Here is a 294-nt window from a genome sequence, read left to right on the forward strand (position 1 = left end):
AGTAATTTCATTAAATTTTATCACTCTAAGGCACATGGGGATCATTTCTCATAAAAAAAAGAGGACTGTAGAAATTTTATAGAGTGAATTTTACTAGCCCACCATATTTAAGGAATCACATGTATTCCCCAAAACCTATGAAAATTGTTAAAAGGTGGGATTTATTTCAAAACACAGAGAGTCTTTAGATAATCTTCTATTGACTCTTAAGTCTCATCATAGTCGAGATAAGCATCGTGCAATTCATGACTTATGAACCCATTTTCATAAAGAACATACTTGACTTAGTCTTGA

Source organism: Populus euphratica, unplaced genomic scaffold (genome assembly GCF_000495115.2).
Source record: "Populus euphratica unplaced genomic scaffold, PopEup_1.0 scaffold516.1, whole genome shotgun sequence".
In the NCBI taxonomy this organism is placed as follows: domain Eukaryota; kingdom Viridiplantae; phylum Streptophyta; class Magnoliopsida; order Malpighiales; family Salicaceae; genus Populus; species Populus euphratica.